This window comes from Anser brachyrhynchus (genome assembly GCF_964034855.1).
Source record: "Anser brachyrhynchus genome assembly, chromosome: 1".
In the NCBI taxonomy this organism is placed as follows: Eukaryota; Metazoa; Chordata; class Aves; order Anseriformes; family Anatidae; genus Anser; species Anser brachyrhynchus.
In genome coordinates this window covers 134,128,551-134,143,124 of record NC_137694.1, presented here as the reverse complement: position 1 = coordinate 134,143,124, position 14,574 = coordinate 134,128,551, and positions in this window count along the sequence as shown.

Sequence of the window (14,574 nt, the reverse complement as noted above, 5' to 3'; positions counted from 1 at the left end):
TTATAAAATAATATTTAACATTTACATCATTAACAAACTTGCGTTTTGCCTCAGACAACTTTTACTCGTCTAACTCTTATATTAGATCACCATTAGACACCAAAATATCTGAAAGAATTAGAGGGGACAACCAGACTCTTGAAGTCCTCAAGCCTGGGAAAAAAAACATCTAAGCTTTGCTGCAATTCGGAGGTGGAGGACACAAACTATAACAAAAGTCACAGCATGGCCCCGGTCAGCAGTGAGTTCCAGAAAACCAAAGTACAAGAGTTGCCATCTCCAGCCCTTTTGCACAATAGCCTCATGGTTATAGATTTTTGGGATCTGGTAGGGCTGGGATCCAGTTATCATGCTAGGTAAATGTCCCAGTTCCCATGATACCAGCTCTTCTGGGTGTTGAGTGGCACCTGAACTTATTTAGACCAGTGCAGCTCCCCTTTTTGTAACTGCTGCTCTGGTTGGGTTTCTGGCAAGCCAGCAGGAGCACTGTTCTACAAGCATTTATAGGCTTCTCCTTAGAGATGTCTCAGCTGGCTATTCTGAGTGACTTTGAGATGCACATTCTGTACCTAGGTGTTTCATAGGGAGCTTGGGTGCCTGCTTAGACTCTCATAATTACCAGACTGGGGTCAGTCATATTTTCAGGTATTGCTATAGCCTGAACACTGTCCTTGGCTTCCTGCAGGTATAGATACAAGTATAGACTAGATGAAGTCTAGCTCACCTCTTCAAAAATTCCTTCTGAATATGTTGTTTTCCAGACTGCTAAACAGTTGGTTCACAGTTTTAGATTCCTTAAGGTATTTCTCTGGTACTGAATACACAAATGGTCCAATGAGTGGAAAAAAAATCAGCAAACCAAGCCAGAGAATAAAACACCTAAATTTGTTTTTTTATTGAACAGAATATTTAAACTTCACCTATATGATCACTGCTTGGGATCAATCATCATTTGGATTATTGTAGTAATTCATGATTTTTAATCTCTATCCTCCATTTAAGCACCTGTTTTGCCATTATATTACATATACTTATTCAAGTAGTCCTACAAATAGAGATACAACAAAAGCATAAGCTCAGTCTGACTGAAGGTTTCCATGTCACAGATATTCAACATTGCATCTGAATTATGTTTTGGCTACATCTCAACTTTTAAGGAACGCTCCCTCAAAGCACCAGTCACAAAAGCACAACTAATAAGTCATAATCTTTGCTGTACCTCTCCCTTCCAAGCCCGGGGGCTTGAAGTCATGAAATCATCCACTTTCTCTCTGCCAAGCTGGTTTTGGGCAATAGAAATCCCTGTCCTTTCAACAGCTACAGCGACTCCAGTTTAGTAAATCTCACCGTGCCAGACCGCCTCCTTCCAGACACAAAGGCACTGTTCCACGTGTAACAGTTTCCCCTCCACGTAAGGATAAACAGGTATGGCAGGTAACACCCTTATCTCCCTCCTGTTTTTCTCACTTCCCGGCTTTGCTCTGGATGCTTCTGCCTTTCTTCTCATTCAGCCTCAAGTTCTAGCCTACTCTGCCTCCCTGCTGCAACTTTTCTGTAATAACCAAAAGAAAAGCCCAAACCCCAAACAAATCAACACATCTGCTCTTTCTGTTGCAGTGGGGCTACTGTGCAGAATACAAATTGGCAAGGAGGAAAGTCATTAACTGAGCAATCATCTGGTTCCCAGCATTATTTCTGCAGAATAAACATTTAGTGCTGGTGAAATGTAAAAGACAAATCATAGAGGGACTGGGACCCAGTTTGCTCACACTATGTCCTGATGTATACAGACTATTGTACCAGATTCTTTCTCATCTGCTCTTCTGGCTCCACATTATATTTCTGTCTTCCTGGTGTTCAAGCTTGAATGACACGGAGGGAGAGGGGGAATTATTGCCATGCCAAGAACCCTCTTTCTCAAGAGAATGCTCCATTCATGATCATATGGAGTATCTTGAGCTGGACAGCCTCTGCCTCTCTTACTGAAGCTGTTTCATTCACCATGAAAATGCCTATTAAGCCCAAAAGAAAATGGCCTTAAATGTCGTTACATTTGCTCACTGGATAGAGAAGCAAGAACTGAACCCCAGGCTCCTGCCTGCCAAGGGAATGCCAGTACCACTGAGATGTTTGTTTTAGAGGGGTAAGTCTGTGGGTGCAGGGAAATAAAGGAACCATGATAAGTGGATGTTGTAAGTGCCAGACCCAGATGTTGTGAGATCCAGCTGGATATTCAGCCCAGAATGAGACCTGTAGGGAGACAAGGTTTTCTGCACATCCATCCTCCCCATTTCTAATGGGCAACCTCGCACTAAGCAAATAAACTTCTGCAGTTTCTGTGTGGGTGCACAGTTACACTGGGCATCGTATAGAAGTGTGAGCCCTTCACGCTGGCCTGTTAACACTGACCATCTTCTCCAGTGTAAAAACCTCCAACAACTGTGATAGACACAGAGGGAGTGAGGGGCAGGAGTAAAGATGCATTGCTAGAGCAAGAGTAAATGCATTACTAGGGCAAGGGGGAATGCTGGACCACATGCAGCTGCCTGGTGGCCATCCTCTCTCAGAGAGAAAGAACCTGCTCTCCTGGGGATCACACGATGCAGCTCTGACCTCTTCCACCCCATCCCTAGTGCCTTCATCCTGTATGCTCCCTCAGCAGCGTATGTATGTATCCATTCGCTTGGTTCCTGGCACAAAACACTCCCAGCAAAGCCTGATCTGCACCACTCCCTTCCCTTGCACCACGAGCACACCAAGGCCCACGTGCAGAAACACCAGGCACTCTTCTCGACCTAGGGCCACATTCATCTGAAGCCAGAGCAGCCGTGCTGCCGCTGCCTTCCCCACATGGCTAGAGGCCGCTGCCCCGCCACCTCCTCCCAGCCCCATTGTCCCGGTGCTTTAGGGCTCTGGGAAAAGAAACAGCCAGAGGAAAAGGTGGGGAACTGCGATAGTTGGCTGAGGATCCTCGGCACTGGGACTGGCCTCTCAGCTGGGCCTCAGCAGGTCTGACCGGACATTTCCTTCCCACCGTTCCTTCCTGTAGGCCTTACAGATATTCAGTAACTGAGTTGCCCTGCACAGCCACACCAGGAATTGTGGTGATCTTGTTTTCTTACAGATGCACACAATCTTCCTGTCGCAGGACAACAGAAAGCCAAACCCATCATTGCAACTACCACAGCCTCATTTGCTGTCAGCACGACAGGGGCAGTTCCTCAAAGCAGCCAGTCACTGTCCTGCACCACCAAAAGGGCCCCACAACTGTCGTCGTATTTAGACTGTCTATGAGCTTCAAAGAGAAGATCTTATCTTTTATAAGGGTATTCAAGTACCCCAGGATGCTTGGGAGAGGCCAATATCCTCCTCTGCGTGAGGAGGAGTCGGATGTGGTGGAAGTGCCCTCCTGGCAGGCCGTGACCCAGCAGTCGGCATTTCAGGTGCCCCAGCAAACGCTCCCCTGACCCGCTGCTGCTGAACTGGTCGCCCGGTGCGGTGTTTGGTGACCCACTGCTCCACATTGGGGTTATTTATTAATCACTGTCGGGGCAATGAGCCTGGGTTTAATTTAATTGCTCCAGAGGTTTCAGGTCGCAGAGGCCCACGAGGTGGCGTTCAAATACTCGGTATGGCAGCGCTGCATGCTCGGTGCCACAAGCCGTGCACACGCTGACAAAGGCAGCGGGGTATTGATTCGTGTAGGACAAGATGTCTTACTGTTTGCTCTAAATTTATAAATAATCGTTCTCATCAATTTTCTTAGGTATGCCAATTAAAAGCTAATACATACATACGTATATATAATTTTTAGTCTGATGTGCTGAGCTCTCTAGAGGGAAAGGGAAGGGGAAAGGAAAGAAAGAAATCTTTTCTTTGTTTAGACTATTTGGCAGGGCTCAGGCATGCCTGTCTCCTTTGGCTTCTTAAACCACATATCACATCTGTAAAAACATAGTGGCAAAAGGAGGAAAAAATAATCTGCAATGCTTTCCTGGTGGTTTCTGTGAGGCTTTCATGTAACCAATACGTTTTCATCAATTATGCATTTAGGTCACAGGAAGAACTAGAAGAAGGAATTCCTTTGCCATTTCAAAGTTGCTGTCAGGAAGTAAATATAGCCGAGCTGATGGAGCTAGAAGAAATACGGTTTTGTTCTTCTGTCCTGATATTTTTCCTCTCCACTTTCTTTACCATCGTTTCTGTTTGCGCAAGCATTTCCCCCAGCATAGCAAAACTGGTGGAGGGAACGCACAGAGGCCCTTTGAGCGTGGAAATCTCTTGTTGTGTAATGGCAGTTCTAAAACGTATGTAAGCACTATTAGGCAATTGACTAAAAGGCCTTCCCTGTAAAGCATTTGGTCAGATCTGGAAAACAGCACAGGCTCCTTGGTGGGCAGCATTGCCATATGTAACCTTTAGGCTTCTGTGCAATTTACAACCTGAAGCTAGGTGCTTAAATACCCTTTTAAAAGTATAATGAGAATTAAAGGCTAAGGAATGAGTTTCACTGTAGCCAGCACATGGAGCAGGCAAAAGTCCATACCAGCTACTGAGAATTACCAGAGAGGACCTTAAAATCTTGCCTCTTCCCTGTATTAGAGCTCACAGAAGCCTCCTGTCTCTCCAGACCATACGTCACACACACATACCACAGTACGGATTACTTGTGCGCTCTTTTCTTGTGAAAAGAGTCTGAGAACTTGTGGAAATGTTTCTGGTGCTGCTGCCTGCATCTTACAAGCACTCAGAGCATTGAGCAGGAAGCAGCAGATGGGGACTCAGTACTTATTTCCCTCTCCTTCAGCAAAATTAATGTGGGAGAAGCAGGAGGAAGAAGAGAGATACTACTACAGTTAGCAGGAGAAGGAATGCCAGCTTTCCCACCCTTTCTCCCAACTTTTTAAACATATTTTACTTACTTTTCTTAAATGTAAAATCTATTATCAGGCTTGGGAAAAAGGACAGAACTGAAGTCTTCCACCTCTGAAGTAAATGCCAAAGCAATTAGGCTAGAGAGTCATGTTTCCCTTTGTGTACTGCTGAAATCACGCATTCCTGTGGGCCAGCTTCAGCAGGAAAGGCAAAGAGAGCTTTTCTCTCTGCTCATTCCTAGCCTCAAGGTCAGGGTGGTCCCTTGAGAGTCTGTAGCTGCAGCTGATAACTCCAGGCTGAGGAGGGTCTTACAGACAGGTACTGTTCTTCTGGTGCACTCATCTGGTGCTTCTTTCTTGGGTCATGTACCTGAAGGTAAGTAGTTTGTGAAATTCAGCAATGCCTGCTCAGGCTGTGAAGAGATCAGACTTGTCAGCCCTAAAAGATGAGAGGACTTGTCAGTCCTAAAGGGTGGGACATGGTCCTTAGCCCTTCCTCTGGCCTCCTGATGCCCAAGTTCTCCCATGTACTAGAGGGTGTCTCCAAAAGCTTTGGAGTTCATGGTGACACACAACACACTTATTTAGAGATCTTTAGCTGGCTCTGAATAATATAGATCCAGAACAGGAGACAACACAGGTCTTTCGTTGTGCTAGCCAGCCTGCATGCTTATTGATTGTGGGCTCCCTCCTAGGAGGGGTAGAGAGAAAACTAGAGCAGGGTGCTGTACCTGCAGAGCTACAATACCCTGGGACCAGGGTTAGTGTTGTGGCATAGCATGTATTACCCTGTACCAGGATGTTTGGACTGATGTGTCTGGTAGCAAGTACACTGATTCCTACTGACTCTGAGCAATCTGAGAGATGCAGTGCAGATTTCGTGAAAATTCATTTGAAATTGTTAGCAACTGAAATTTCATATTACAAAAAAAGTGCCTTTGCAGACTGAGGTAACTCTCTTCCATGATGGAAATAAGGAATATGCCTCTTTAATCCAGAGCAATTTTTATTCTGTTGATTTTGGTTTGGGGGTAGAAGAGCTAAGAACTATTTTAAAGGTTAAATTTAGCATATCTGTACTATATATTAACTATCACTTAAGATATTTAAATTGTTTCTTAAAATAATCTTCCTAGTAGAAAAATCTCCTAACTGGCTAAAAAGAAAAAAAAAAAGTTAAATTCTGCTTTAATTAAGGTTACACATGCAAAAGTTAGCAGTTTGCTTATGTTCATGAAATAAATCTGTCCTGTGAGACAGGGCATTTGGAGGCAGAGCTCTTTCATGACTTCCTCTTGGAGGTGTCCTACTTTTTATGGAATACTTGAATATTCATTTCACAGAGTGAGAGTGACTTTATGGAACAACCTCTAGGACTTTTTCCTAGGGCCCCTAGTTCTGCTGTTCCCTAGCTTTCTCTAGTAAATCATTAATTGTTTAGTTAATGTTGAACAGTAAGAGTAGAAGAAATTAAAGCTCCCTCTGATATCATCTGCTAGTCCTGGTATTCTCCTGAGGATGTCCCCTAAATCACCAGGCTGCTGACTAGCATTAAAAAGTAAAAAAAAAGGCATTTCTGAGAGTAAAAGTCTTCATTTCCTTTACTTTTCTTGCAAATACAATGAAGTGGATCATGCAGAATGAAATAAAATCTTTCTGTGACATTTTTGTGAGGAAAAAGCACTCAGAAATATTGCGGTCTCCCTCCGCCCGAGATTTAGTTTTATTGCTCAGGCAAAAGCATCAGTCATTTCTACAGCCCCTCTTAACTCCTTGTGGGCACTGAGATCCAGACCTTACCATTTCTTCCAGGGGTCTACCTTACTAAATTGGTGGAACAAAACCTAGTCCTTTGTAAAAGCACTAAACCATCCATTTGTTTCATTGGGCCCAAGATTACAGCCTGTGTATGAAAGATAAGAAAAATCAGGCTTTGAAATTCCCTCTGACAAATTTTACAGCAGTAGAAGTATTAACTTTGCTCTTGTAGTCGGTACTTAGTTTGAATTGTTCTGTTTTACTTTGCTCTAAACTCAGTTGACTTTCTGTTTTCCAGCATCACTATCAGCTAGAAATTACCTTTCACCCTAGAACTGTATTTTTTTCATTTCTGTACAATAGTATATATTGAAGTGTGTTAAGTGCTTTTAAGTCATAGACTGGCAGGTGCTATATAAATGTTTATCTTTGTTATGATTGCTTAAAGCAGTCAGCTCAGAGGTATAGAAGAGAAAAGAAAATTAAGTAGCCCCACCTTCTGCCTTTGGTTTTCAGATCTATTTCATAATCAATTCAGCAAGAGAAATCCCTCACAGAAAGAAAAGATTAAAACTGCCATGCAGTACAAAACAAGGATAATTTTAATCCACGTTAAATTCCCAGATTTGCAGTCACAGTTGAGTCAATTTTGAAATGCCCAGCTAAGCAGTTTATTCAGGACAAATGTAACTGAAGAATTTAATGACAAAAAACTTTCATATTCTCTTCTTTGCACTCGTTCTGGATTTTTTCCTGCTTTCATTGAAGTAGTGTTTGTTCAGAACACTCAGTCTGGTGGGATAGTGGAAATAAGGAGGATGTCTTTCTTTGGGGAAAAAGACTACGTGGCACTCTGTAGTATGTGGGTTTGCTGGGCCATTCTTGTGCTATTGTTCCAGGACCACTAAGGTTTACTTAAAAAAAAAAATAAAATTCAGAGAGGCCAGGTGCCTTATATTATATGCGTGAGTGTTCCTTCCTGACTACGTTGCTTTTCCCATTAGAGTTTTGTCCCATTCTCTATTTGAGTTTTGTTTCCTGTTCCTTTTCGTTTCACCTTAGCTTTTCACACAATGACATCCAAATAGAAAGAGACAGTCATTGCCATGGCTTTCACTCTGAAACTGAACTTCCTGGCTTTTATGACTCATAATCAATCCCATAATGTCCTGTGATTTCCACGTATGAGTGCAAGAAGTAAAAGGGAGTTTATTTTGCCTGTATGCAGACAGGCCAACTTTCACACATTAGGAGCAGCAACTAATCACCCACAACATTTCCTAACGTTTATGGTGCTGGCAGACAGCTGTTTTTGTTCTGATATGATGGTTTCTTTGCAGACTCCTGCTGCCAGCAATGTCTCAACCACTTTACTAGTGCTCCATGCGCAGCACATCTTCAGCTACTGCCTTTATTGCTACTTTCTACTTTACACACAAAAAAGCAAACTAGTCTTGCCAACAAATAATATATTGTTATAGCCATCTGCTGTACCAAAGAGAAATTTTAGTTACCAACACCTAGAACTAAAAGAAGAAAATAGAAACATATAGGCATGCAGCCCAGGTCCCCCAATATAAGTTTTTGACCTTACATTTTGGTTTCTGATTTATTTTTTTCTTTTAAACCTTGAATATTTTACCATTTGAAGGAGTAAAAATGTGTAAGATCTACTGTTTATGATACACAATTTTTTTTAAGAGTTATCTATATTCTCTGAAAATTAACCTATGTTACTGCTAATACATGTATCCCACATATGCTATAAATGTATAGTTTAGGTTTTGCCTAAATAATCATTGGTAACAGTATTTAACAGCTGTTTAATACTTGACTTGATTAGTGCTGAGTTTAGGATACTGGGAAAAGCATATCCATTCATTTCATCTCTGCAATGCTAGCTACACCACTTTGTCTATAATTTCCTATCCTGCAATCTTGTTACAATGTTTTGTGTCTTCAAGAACTTCAAAAATGTATTCTTGGAGCCAAAAATATGCCCCATTGCTAACCAACAGGCCAAGCATCCACTTTAAACAGAACTAGTGTTGGAAGACTACCATCTTATGCTATGGATAGCATGAGATTGAGTTCACAAAAGCTGCTGTGAGGCACCTATGTTCCCTTTCACCAGTTCAGCCCAATGATTTTCAGCCTCAAGATATATCTCCTAGGCATGAAAAAATGGGAAAGACTCAACAAATTCTGCAGATGTCTGATCCACCATCAGTTGTTAAATACGGGAGAAGAAATAAATGGATTGGGGGAAGGGGAAGAGTTCCCTTTAGTCTATTACTTAAACTAATGTTTATGATCTTTGAGTAATGAGGTATTAAAATCTGAATATTTGAAGTATATTCACTTTCCTTCACTCCCACTGATACAGACACATTTTTAATTATGCATATTTGTTCAGTACAGTCATGCTGTTTCTAACTTCCATCTAATTATTATTTATGTGATTACAGCTCCTAGAAGACCAGTCACAGACCAGGAGGCTATTGTGCTAAATGCAGAAGACAGGCAAAAAAAAAGAAAAGTCTCAAACCCCAAAGATTATAGGAAATCTGTCCATTTATTTAGATGCTGTTTTTCCAGTTGGTGTTATTATGCCTCTAATTATTCTGCTACATGCAAAGACAGTAGCAAACATCATTTTCTAAAAACCAACACAAAGAACAGATCTTAAATATGGCATGATTTGCCAAAGCATCTAAATCGCTACACTGTTCTGACAGTATAATGCTAGTTACCGTTTAAAATTCATTGGAAAGCTTTAAATAGTTTGTTAAAAACTTTCCTAGCACAGTTTCTGTAAGTAACAGGGCAAGCTTTTTTTTTTTTTTTTTAAATTAAAAAAGATTATAATTGCTCACATTAAAAACAAAACAAAACAAGCAAACAAACAAAAACCACCAAGCAAGTCCCTAATGCGGGAATTAGAGTGAAATTCTGTGGGGTATCCATTATACAGGAGCTCAAACTTGTCAGCAGTAACTGCCCTATCTTGTGTTTCATCTAACGCATGTAGATTTAAAGAAGCTGAAATAAATGAATAAATAATGCTTCTTTTTGTAAGTATCTAATGCACAAAAGAAAACATTGTCCCAAAAGACACCAAAGAACACTTTTCTCAGCACATCAGAGCTGTTTGGCAGACCTGCTGGAAAGAATTTGCAGTCTACTTAACTAGGTATCAAGAGATATCACCTCTTCACGTGTCATCTCCAAAGACTCAAAGGCACTGCTGTAGCTCCTACCATGGCCCTTTCCGCAACAACAATGCAATTATCATAACCAGACAACATCCACTGACTCAGCTGGAGAACAGACTTTGGTCTGAGCTACATCCGCTGCAATATAATGTTATTGTGGGACTGGCTCTGATCATCCTAGAATCACAGAACGGTTTGGTTTGGAAGAGACCTTGAAGTTCATCTAGTTCCAACCCACCTGCCATGGGCAGGGACACCTTCCACTAGATCAGGTTGCTCAAAGCCCCATCCAACCTGGCCTTAGAGTGATGGGGCTTCTGGAAGCTGCCCCATGTTAGATTAGGGCCAATTTCAGCAGGCTCCAAAGGGACACACTGCTGCCCAGAGCTGAGCCAATAAGCCATATTGTTTGTGCCTCTGGGAGAGCAGATTTAAGAGAGGAAATAAAAACCTGTGGCACAACAGCAGCTGGGGGAGTGAGGAATGAGAAAGTTTGAGAAAACCAGCCCTGCAGACCCCAAAGTCGGTGCAGAAGGAGGGCAGGAGGTGCTCCAGGCACACGGCAGAAATTCCCCTGTGGAGAGGCCCCTGGTGGAGCAGGCTGTCCCCCTGCAGCCCATGGGTCCCACACGGAGCAGATCTCCACGCTGCAGCCCGTGGAGGAGCCCCCGGTGGAGCAGGTGGAGGTGGCCTGGAGGAGGCTGCGGCCCATGGAGAGCCCCCGCAGGAGCAGGCCCCGGGCCGGAGCTGCAGCCCGTGGAGAGGAGCCCACGCAGGAGCAGGGGGTCTGGGGGGAGCAGCCGCCCACCCGTGGGGGACCCGTGCTGGAGCAGTTTGCTTCTGGGGGATGGATGGACCCCGTGGTACGGAGCCATGTGGGAGCAGTTCTTGAAGAGCTGCTGCCTGTGGGCAGCCCCCGCAGGCTCAGTTCGGGCAGGACGGCATCCCGTGGGAGGGACCCCACGTGGAGCAGGGGCAGGGAGGGACCGTGAAGGAGCGGTGGAGACGAAGTGTCAGGGACTGACTGCAGCCCCATTCCCCGTTCTCCTGCACCACTTGGGGAGGTGGGAAGGGGAAGAGTAGAAAAGGGTAGATGGGGGTGGAGGGTGGGAAGGTGTTTTTGGTGTGCTGTTAGTTTCTTACTGTGCTAGTGATAGGAATAAATTCCATAAATCTCCCTATGCTGAGTCTGTTTTGCACAGGACAAAAATTGGTGACTGATCTTCCAGTCCTTATCTCAACCCTTGAGCACTTTCCCATTGTATTTTCTCCCCCTTTTCCTTTGGAGCGGGAGTGAGAGAACAGCTATGGTGGAGTTGGAGTTCAGCTGCCCAGAAGGGTAAAAACACTACACTTCCAAAAATTTGCTGAGGGTACACTCAATCCATGTTGCTGACAGATGTTATATAGAACTGGTCCCAATACAGAACCCTAAGGAACACCACTTGTCACCAGTCTCCACCTGGAGACAGAAGATATAATCACATGGAAGGAAGGACAAGATATATTATAGCCATGTTTTAACTGTGAATTGCAAGGTAGCCATACTTGTGGGTAGAAGCCTGGTATGTACAGACATGAACTGGGAAACCATTTGAGATCAACCAGATCCCTGCTAAATATGATAAAATCTATCAATATTATCAATGGCACCCAGTGGCTTCTTTCAGGACTCAGGCCACATTAGGCAAAACATCCAGTACCCAGCATGACGCAGCCCTACAGCAAGCACAGCAATCACAGCCTCAGCAGCACTCTGCTGAGTGTGATCAGTCTTTGCTCCTCTCCTGTACCACGCTGTCAACCAGTGGACAGATTTCCCCCTCCCCTGAGCAAGACAAATATTTAGAAGTGCTCCTTCCAAAAATTCAGGGGTCTCTTGCTGTTAGCTGTCTGCCTGAGGAAGTTCAGTGTGACCAGTGCACCAGCAGTGACCAGCCCCACCAGTGGGCTCAGAATTAAAGGCAAGAAACGGTCACAGGTGAGGCACTCCTACAGGGGCCACATGGCAGCTTATGTCCCATGATCAGCACAAAGCTGGACGAGTAATACTCGAGGGGCAAGTGTTTGCACCGTTCATTTCAGACGCCTAACTTGGATACACAGGCTCCTGCATAAGCCTCTCCTCTGAATATCCTGCTGGATGCACGTGCCATCTCTGCACAGGCTATCTAGGGAGCCGGCGTGCTTTGTCTGGGCACATGAATGTCTGAAATGCTTTAAGTAGATGGCGTGAGCAACTGCCTCCTCTGCTCCACCTCGTCAGTGAGTTGGGAATTAATGGTGGTGCATGCAGGTGAGCAGAGAACAAAGGAAATCACCTTTGTTTCTGGAAGAAGAAAAAGAATGTTCTCTTCTTCTTTTAAAGTACACAGGATTACGGATTCATTTATTCATAGTACTTGGTTTTTAATCTGTCAGGGAATAATGACCCATTATGTTATACTTATGGGAAATGACACTTTCTAGTACCTGGTATTTGCAGCTGTCAAATTATATATGTCAGCATCTGTCACTCTGCAGCGGTGCTTAACGAACAAGTTTTGCATATCCCAATGAGCTTCAATGAGAACTGAGAAAAATATTAACACCTTTGCTGGCAACTGTAGGGGCTGACTGCTGTTCTGCCATATTCACTTTGCTCTGTATATACAGCATGGGCTGCACCGTCTCAGTTGTTGCTACAGGCCTGATTAAGTACACCAAAATACAGATCTCTGCCCATAAACTGCAGCATGGAATATCCTAGTTTCTTAATTCAAATGACTTTTAAAGAAAAAGAAAAATAGTACTAAAATGAAAGTATGGAATATCTAACAGCATGAGCTCTTCAAGGAAAGTTTAAAACCTTCAGGGCTTTGTCCAGCTACTTCTAAGTGAAGACTGTTCTCAGTGGTCCTCAGACCCTCCATGAGACTGTCTTGTCCAACTTGCACCCAAAACTTTCCAGAGAAAATGCAGTGAGTGACTTGTCACTTCATAAAAATGAAGGGAAAAAGAAGCAGATGATTACATATTTACAGGAAAAAGTTTACTATCCTAAAAAATAATGAAGTTGTTCAAATATCAAAGAAATCACCAAAATCTTATCTAATGGATTATTCCCAGGTTAGTGTGCCAATGCAATGTCCACAGTACCAAAGGTCTCTACTGACTTTTTCATATCTATCTCTGAACAGCTTCATCACTTTTGAGATAGCAGATTCAACTGATACCGGATCCGAACACAGACAAGACCCTTCCTTGGTAGACATTATTTACATGAGCTTATGAAAAGGACCTTTTCCTTTTCTACCACATTTTTTGTACATGTTGAACTGATAACTACTTTGTAGCAAATTATCTGCTGCAAAACACAGCAGTTTACCTGAGCACTATTTAACAACACCACATGGGCAAGGACATCTTTAGCACACAACTCTGCTCATAAGGATCATTGCATCACTGTGATTTATGGAGAGTGAAACAGACAGAAGCCAGACAAATCAGACAAAGGAATAAGCAGTTGTGCTCTGGGAAGGATGTATATTGTTCCCCCATTCACAGGCATATTACTTTTTGTTGTTGTTTTCTCCCCTCATTTTTTTTTTTAATAAAATGTTTTAAAAAAAGTTCCAATTGCAACTCATATTCTTCACTAATGAGCTTTCCAGAATTGTCAGGGCTTCTGGTCTCTTTGTGCAATCTGTGGACAGGACACTAGACATGTCTTAGAGAGACAAACCTGTCCTCAGGGTAGAAACTTTGAAAGGGGAAACATACGGGGTGCAGGCGCTTCACTGCAGGATAGGCCATAACTTGACTTCTTGATTTTGGTGAGGATGACTATGTTATATTAAAGCAGCCATATTTTTCAGTATTGGGTTCTGTGCGTTCCAATATAGGCTATTATCTTTTCCCACTTGAAACTCAACAGAAGAAAAGTGTTATTTTCTCAAATGAGTCATACAGAGGAAACTTTATGCTGAACTTACATCATCAGACACAGCTGCTCCTCATATCGACTATTAAAAACTAAATTTTTTAGAATCAGAGTCTTTATTTTTAAAGAAGATTCTGCTTTCTGAGATTTCCTACCATGGTGCATAGTATTCACCAAATCCTTCTACATTATATGTACTTAACAGCTCTGTGAGCCTACGTGTTTTCCATGGCTGAATGGGGAGGTGGCAACAAGTAAGAAGGCTCGTCAAGGAGAATATTTCCACCTTATTTCCTGCTTAGTCCTACTTTTCTACAGTTGAAATGAGGCATCATAAAGGAATGCAAGTTACCGAATCTTTGGTTAGCCTGAGCAGAATCATATCAGCGCAGCTGAGTCCTAGAGATTAAACAAAACTTTTTCTGCTGATTAAATTGGTAGATGCCACCCACAGGCAGACAAATCCATACACTGTAGATCTGCAGACACTACAACGGACAGCTGGGAGCTGAAAGATGATGGCAGTGAGATTCATCATGCTGCATAAAGCCCCAGAAACTAAAGCTGACTCCTACATCCGACTTACTCATACCCACAAATATGAGGAAATTATCTGTATTGTTACACAATACATTTAATCACAGAAATCATTTAAGTTGTTCATTCAGTCATACTGTTATAATAACTAAGCAGAAAATCAGCCCCAATATCTGTTTTCCCCCCATAGTATTACGTATGAAACAATATATGTCCATGAGCTAACAGCCTGAGTGAAAAGCCAAGCTGAAGATATAGCAATGCTACA